Source organism: Octopus bimaculoides, chromosome 1, assembly GCF_046866305.1.
Source record: "Octopus bimaculoides isolate indiv1 chromosome 1, ASM4686630v1, whole genome shotgun sequence".
NCBI classification, from domain to species: domain Eukaryota; kingdom Metazoa; phylum Mollusca; class Cephalopoda; order Octopoda; family Octopodidae; genus Octopus; species Octopus bimaculoides.
In genome coordinates, this window is record NC_142928.1 from 190,203,294 (window position 1) to 190,209,382 (window position 6,089).

Below are 6,089 nucleotides of genomic sequence, written 5' to 3' on the forward strand. Positions count from 1 at the left end.
GATGAAAACATTTTGATTACAGTTTCAAAATTATCATCGAAATGTAAGAAGTTGTTTATTTCCTTTCTTTTCCTGCATTTTAGATAATTTGAAGTTCTTAGTATAAATAATTTCTGAAATATAATGAACTATGTAAGTGAAGCCCATTGCCTTTTCCAGTCGAAATAAGAAAAACTTAAACTTGGCAATGATAATCAATGACTTTGTAAAACAAAAATGTCAAATTTCTTATAACGAATGGTGATAAATAATTGTAATCAACGACTAGTGTGTGTTTATAACTCACTCCTTTTTTCCTTATGCATACATTCACACATACACAGTTTATATATATATATCTATATATAGGAGCACTCTGTCGGTTACGATGATGAGGGTCCCAGCTGAGATACAATCAACGGAACAGCCTGCTTGTGAAATTAATGTGCAAGTGGCTGAGCACTCCACGAACACGTGTACCCTTAATGTAGTACTCAGGGAGATTCAGCATTACACAGAATGTGACAAAGCTAGCCCTTTGAAATACAGGTACTACTCATTTTTGCCAGCTGAGTGGACTGGAGCAACGTGAAATGAAGTGTCTTGCTCAAGGACAGAAAGCGTCGCCGGGAATTGAACTCATAATTGTGAGCCGAATGCCCTAACCACTAAGCCACACATCTTCACTATATATATATATATGTGTGTGTGTGTGTGTGTGTGTGTGTGTATATATATATATATATATATATATATGCTGTTTAGTTGTGTATGTGTTTGTATAGACATACAAATGTGCATACATGCACACACACTCATATATATTTCTCTCTCTCTTTCTCTCTCTACACACACATATTCATACATTAATTAATATGTACATGCATACATGCACTTATATAACAGAAACTAGATGCTAGTTGGAAGATAGATATATATCTGAATACACCATTTAGCAAAGCAAACCACTAATACTACTTTTGAAACCATAACAAATACAGTTGAAAATGTATTTTATTTTTCTCTCCCTCTCTCTTAAACACACACACACCCTATACCTCAATCGAAACGATATAAATATCTCATGGTTGTAACAATCAGGTGAAATATAGATATTGTGCATAATAGAATCATGTGTTTTCTTAAATTTAAATCTGTCTCCAACTGTGAATAATAATTTCATAATAATCAACATTCATTCAAGCATTTGTGTGCCAGCTTACAGAAAGTATTTAACTGTATTTTATTCAAGGGAGACAACCTTATGTATTCCTATTTCCAGCATCACAAGCGAAATATAATGGCCTTATCTCATGACACATAAAGTAGTATTTACTATAATTTTTTTTTTACTCCTTTCTAAAATCTTTTAAAAAAATAAATCATCGTTGAGGCAAACTATATGAATCAACTGAGTTTCAAGACATTGAATAGCAAATTATTAAAAAATCTAAATTATCAGTACACACACATATACACTATTATTTAAGTGCTGTGATTTCTTTCTGTTATTCATCTGAGTTTCACAAATCCTCAATGGTTATAACAGTTCTGTGATCAGCAAGGATTCAAAAACAATAAGTATCAAAAGAGGGTACATCACTGCTGCATTGATATTTATCTTGCATGTAAATTCATGCATACATATACATATATACATACATACACACTGGCATACATACACTCATTCTAGATGTAACCTTATATATATATATTATTGAAATTTATTTCTATTGAGTGTTAAATCTGAACTTCTGCATTCAATTTTACATAAGTGAGGAAGAAATTAGTAAATTATTTCATAGCAATTTATAAAAGTTTAGTTTGAGAGAAACTGCTCAATGTTTAAATAATATGGATATAGAGAACAGCAACAATGAGAATAATAATATATTTTCTTTTTCACATCAAAATATCAGTGATTTTAATTTTCATTCAGAAAACAAGTTATTAACCTAACTGTTATGAAGTTCTCAGACAGTACATTTTTGTGTGTGTTCTATGATTTAGGTTTTGTTGTGAAAGTTTATATTCATGTAGAATCAAGTTCTAAAAATGTGTAAATTCCTATGACAGTGGTCCTTGGAGTGTAACCTCTTCTAATTATTTGGCATTTAATTTGTAAATAAGAAGTCTTATGAATAATATTTTTAAAGCTTTTAACTTATGAAAGTTTAAATTTCTAGTTTTCTTGAATTACATATTGTTTCTATATGTAATGTCAATGATAGATTTGTTTCCAAGCAATCTTAAGTATTACTCTAAAATAGTTTTATGAAAAACAAAATTAAGTGATGGTTAAATTATTTCCTAGATAGATTGTGCCAAAACACTTTGTTTTAACACAGGTGATTTTAAATGTTAAACAATAAACTGTTATTTTCTTTACTTTAGGGAAACACATGTAGTAAAATGTGTTGATGGTCGCTCTAATTGCACAAAATTAGTAATCATCATTAGGTTGTATTCTCTTTAGAAAACCAAAAATTTCATCCGCTTCTATAGTTGTAGTGATTACTTTTATAATATCTACCTTTACAGATATTTAAAATGAATAAACAAATTGAAAAAAGTTCCTTTAAAAAAATACTATTTGTTCAATCATATATTTTCAAATTTGAATTCCTTATAGTTATAGTGAGTTATAGAAAATAGTTATGTCTAAAGTTCATGTGTCACATTCTATCTGCATTAAATGGATGTTTATATATATATATATATAATGTAAGTTAATTATCTGTTAAATTACTTGTTTATAATTGAAAAAAATATATATATAATAAAAAGAAAATTAGAACTTGTTACAGGCTTTTGGGAATATGATAGCATATTGTTGTTTTTGTGGCAGTCTGTATATAAAATAGTAGCAAATAAAAATAGAATCTGGATTTGAGTCTCAGATGGGATGATCTCCATCACTGTCCTTAATAATCAATAAATTATCAATTGTATATTGCCTTTAATGATCCTACTTATTGCAGTACTGTAAAATTGCTGCAATTAGTTTGTAGTCTTTATGTTTTAAAAACTATGAACTACTATTTTGAAGTATTTAACATATAAGTACTACAAATTCAAAATTTTCTTTCCTATACACAAAGTTTCGTTTTCTTAAAAAGGAAAAAAGAAAAAAAAAAAAAACGAAGGCAGATTTTCACAGCTCCCTCCAACAACTTTACTGGCAGTGTTAATATTTTTGCAGTTTGTAGAAGCCTCATTTTAAAGAGAAATCATAAACATCAATATCAGAATTAAGTTAAAAAAAGTTAAACTAAATAGCATGCAAAGACCTTTGTAAAATATTTTAATAGCCATGACTTGTTAGTTTGCTAGTTAGAATCCTGCCGAAGTCAACTTTGCCTTCCATTCTTGGGGGTTGGGGGTCAATAAATAGAACCAGTCCTAGTTGGTTAACTAGCAGAACTGTAAGGACATTAGACAGAATCCCTTGCAGAATTTGTGCCAGTTTTTGAATTCCAAGTTGAAATCCTGCCATGGTCTGCTTGGTGGGGCAGACATAATCTGTTGCCTATTTTAGCACCATCATCTGGCCCTTGGGTATCCTAGCAGAATCCACTCTATTTAAGTGTATCTTCTTTCTTCTCTCCAAAAGTCTCGGAGGCTCTATTAATGAATCATAGGCATTGCCTTCCCTCACAACAGTAAAGACTTATACCACCACATGGGCCTAGGGAGCTTAAAGCCAGATCCCCAAGCTCACTTATGCCAAACTGTCTCAGAGGTCCTGGAAAGAGCTGAATTATAAAACCTGAGTGCATGACAAATGAGAATTAACAGGATTTATTTGCCAGTAAAATGGCAACATATCCAAGTGAATCCAAAGATTCAGTCTTCATTGATGCATTAATGATGATAATAATAATGAAATTATTGTGTATAGTGCTCAGGTGCACTACAACTCATCAAAGGTGCAATGTACAGTAGATAGAATTATGTACAAAAGTCAGGAAAGTGAACAGTGTATGAGTTATGATATACATGTGTGCATGTGCATGGAGCAGGGGATATCAGGTGTAGTGTTGGTGAATTTCAGAAAGCATGGAAGTTTTAAAGGATGCAATGTCTCAGCAACTAACAACCGATGCAGGTAGTTTGTTCCATGCTTCAGTAACTCTGAGTGTGAAAAAATGTTTCCGAAAGTCATGGGAGCTGTGCTGTTTTCTGACTTCGTAGGCATGCCCATGTGTGTTAGACACATGGAATTCAAAAGGATTCTCAGGTTCGTTGTTGGCAAGATGGTTAATAATTTTGCGGGTGTTTACCAAGTCAGTTACCAGACATCGGAGCTTCAGTGTATCTATACCCAGGGAAGCAAGGTGTTCAGAGTATGGTAGATGCCTGATGGCGGGTATTCGCTTGGTTGCACATCTCTGAACAGTTTCCAGGAGGTCAATGTCCTGAGCAAGATAGGGGTTCCAGACTGGTGATGCAAATTCCAAGTGTTGCCACACATATGCAACTGGTACTTAATTTATCGGCCCCTAAAGAATAAAAGGCAAAGTCGACCTTGGCGGAATTTGAACTCAGAATGTAAAGACAGACAAAATACCGCTAAGCATTTTGCCTGGCGTGTTAACGTTTCTGCCACCTCATCACTTTCAAGGCACCCTATATTGAAAAAGAAACACTGTCTATATATTTACTTGCATGAAATATAGTTTTATCAGCTATAATAACTAACCAGTGAAAAGAGAAGAGTATTATTTGAAGTTCATCTTAGAGTTTTTTTCTTCTTCAAAATGAATTAGTGTACATTAGTAGCATAGGAAAAACTTAATTTCTTTTTTAATGACTATTTAGAAAAATTAAAACCCTGCAATTTTCAGATTATTTTCTTTCAGTTAATCTCAAAATGAATTATGATAGAATCTACCAAACCAGTCAGATCTACAGAATGTATTCTAATTTGCATAGTATAGTTAATTCTTGTCAGGACGAAATTATACTGGGTGTCTGAAACAAAATACTGAGTAGAAGTCCTGACATCCAGCTAACTCCCGGTGATACAAAATTTATATTAAATTTATATTCTCAACAAATTATAATGTGAAATTAATTCTCTTATCTACCAGATATAATTTTATCCATCAAATTTATTTTATTAAAATCAACAATTAGGTGTTAGTAACATTAGAAATGTTTTTCAAAATATTTGACCTCAGAATTTTAGGAAAAAAATTGAAAATCTAGCAAGATTATTATTATTTAATTCATATTCATAAAAATTTTTGTTTAATGCCAAGCTTGCATTGCATTACAGAATACATGGCTTCTGGAACTGTGAAATTGTTTATAGAACTATTTTAGATTATATCAGCTTATTCTTTTACATATAATTGTTCTATTAGGTCTTAAGGCGGTGTGTTGGCAGAACTGCTAGCATGCAGGGCAAAATGTCTAATGGTATTTCATCTGGTGCTACGTTCTGAATTCAAATTCCGCCGAGGTCGACTTTGCCTTTCATCCTTTCAGAGGTCAATTAAGTAAGTACCAGTTATGTACTGGGGTCGATGTAATTGACTTAATCCCCCCTCCCCCAAGCTGCCCTTACGGCAAAAATTTGAAATCATTATATTAGAAGGTTTTAAAAAGAATATTAAAAACAAAAAATACATAGTTAATTACTTGAAAATATTATTTCCTAGGAATTTATGTATCAAAATACATTATCAGAAAACTGTAAACTAACTTTAAGAACATTCCAACACGTTAAAGGAAAACACTGATCAGCTCAAACTTAACGATCAACATCATTAAACTCAGTTGTTTCTCATATAATGGCTCATAGGTATTTCTTCCATAACTAGATATTCATTAGAATCTTACATTTTCTTCTTTCCTTATGTTTGTTTTTTTCAAATTTCTCATTTATTCCATATTGTGTAAGCTTTTGATCTTTTTTAAACTAATAATAGATACGGTATGTTACATTTTTGTTTTTTGAAACAAATACTTAAGAATATTATTGTACGTGTTTTATGCTACTAACAATATTCCACACACAAAAAAAAAAAACACATCAATTATCTTTGTATTTTAATGTTTATTTTGTTTACAATTGAATAATTAAAAAAAGTTTTATTTGTATT

General features: G+C 31.2%; 1 protein-coding gene across 22 annotated transcripts in view; it reads left to right on the forward strand.

Annotated features, from left to right (window-relative positions):
• LOC106875208 (dual specificity calcium/calmodulin-dependent 3',5'-cyclic nucleotide phosphodiesterase 1A) overlaps nt 1–5,559 on the forward strand; it is a 1,569,442-nt gene extending 1,563,883 nt beyond the window's left edge. For all 22 annotated transcript variants that reach the window (XM_089364164.1, XM_089364142.1, XM_089364159.1 and 19 more), the window contains one exon: nt 1–5,559. This exon is cut by the window's left edge and continues 2,745 nt beyond it. The gene's annotated coding sequence lies outside the window, so the exon portion shown is untranslated.
• The last annotated feature ends 530 nt before the right edge of the window (nt 5,560–6,089 follow it).